Consider the following 2,032-nt stretch of genomic DNA (forward strand, 5'->3'; position numbering starts at 1 on the left):
GTGATGACGGATGTGCTTCAGCTGGCTGTGGTCCTCTCACCATGCATGGATAGAAGCCTTGAGCAATGGCTTCGACTCTGGACCTGGGTACGAGATTTTTGTATAGTACGTCTCCCCACGGTCTCTTGATGGCGCACTTCTCCGCATATTCCTGAGTGACGAAGCGGTAGTGGAACCATTGCTCTGCCCAATATCTTCGAATCCATTGGATTCGTGTCTTGCGTTGACCATAGCTTTCTTCAGGATCAGTTTTGTACATCTCTGCCAATTCATCAGGCAGATCTTTGGACGTTTCACCATGTCGCTGTCTGCCTCCCTTCCTTGCTGCTGTTTCTGAAGCCATGAATAACTTGGAAGGCTTCAAGATGTTCAAAGGCTTCGAAGGCTTCCTTTTGCAAGAACTGGCTTCAGGAGAGTTGATGTGATGCTGCAAGTACTCTGCAAATGAATGCAGACTATGAGAACCAAAGGATTCTCCCACGGACATGTACCTGTGACAGCATTAAGGTGCGAGGGAAGGGGAAGAGGTCATATGCATTCTCAGAAGATTTTGAAGATAAATCGGTTTAGAAGACATAGACCTCATTGTGCGAAGACATTCACTCACAGATAAGAAGTTGGTTCCAGATTTGTACGAACCCACAGATCAGTACAAGTGAGGAATCTAACTACCTTATAAAGCACAAGTGAATATACTAGGCATGTCAAGAGATGTAGCGAGATAACTAACTGATGTGAAGAGAAACTCCTTATGGCAGAAAGTGACTGAACTATGGGATCAAAAGAGGCTGTAAAAAGAGGTTTTATTTACCACACTTGGAACTGCTAGACGAAGTGAGAGTTGAGGTCGAGCAATTCGATCCTCCATGCCCTAACTTGGCGACGGAAGACACCTACGGCGACGGCGGAGAGAGCGATGTCCGCTGTCGGCGTGAAAACGGCGTCGGAGAGGTTGCGGCAGTGAAGCGCTTCGTCGCCGGCGTCGTCGAGTGCTAGCGGTGGCACTAGGGTTCGTGCGAGGGTGGAAGAAGGAGATAATGACCGTAGTGAATCGTGTATTTATAGGGATAGAGGCGGCACTGCGCTATTACGCAGGTACCCCTGGCGGTTCGCATTTGAGGCACGCGTGGCCAGTTAGAGGAAGATTGGGATTTGTTCCACGTCCCACGCACGCCTAAATTGTCGGGCGGTTGTTCCTGCTTCTCCGGATCTTATGTGGAGGAATGAGCATTAAAAACGGACTTTTATGGTTGTCACTATGTCTTCAGCTGACAAGGACACAGTGAAGACATTTGACAGTTTCAACAGAATGCATATGACTTGGAGAGATAGAGTTTGAGATAGAAAGCATAGAGAGGTTAGGGTCCGATCACATTCACTTAGTTCAAAAGATTCAACCAAGAAGACATAGCTATAAGTGAATGCTGTAGAGGACAGAACATCAGTACATATATATCCATATAATCAACGCAGTGAAGATAATCATGAAGACATATTGAGAATGAAGCCAAACCAAATGTGAAGACATTGAGAGGTAACGCCATGAGAGAAACACTTCAAAATGGAACGTTTGGTGGTGGCGTTACCCACCGTATAGGAAGTATTAGACCCAGACACGGCGCACAATTATCGTGGCGCTCCGAAGTCAAATTCTACATTAATGTATTCACACTTAGAATGTATGTCTTCATTGTTTGAAGATATACGCTACTTCGTGTGTTGCACATCTAAGTCATCAATATGCTTAAGTGTTAGGATGTGTGCCTGATCACAGGACATTTGAGGATTCCAAGATATTTAGCTCACACCGTAACTTGCAAAATCTCTTCTCATCCAAGGGCTTGGTGAAGATATCTGCCAATTGCTCTTCAGTGTTGACGTGTATGATATCAATGTCTTCCTTCACAACATGATCTCTGAGAAAGTGATGACGAATTTCAATGTGCTTTGTCTTCGAGTGCTGAACTGGGTTGTTGGCAATCTTGATGGCGCTTTCGTTGTCGCAGTAAAGTGGCACTTGCTTCAGATGAAG

The sequence above is a fragment of the Triticum urartu genome, chromosome 6 (genome assembly GCF_003073215.2).
Source record: "Triticum urartu cultivar G1812 chromosome 6, Tu2.1, whole genome shotgun sequence".
Lineage (NCBI taxonomy): Eukaryota > Viridiplantae > Streptophyta > Magnoliopsida > Poales > Poaceae > Triticum > Triticum urartu.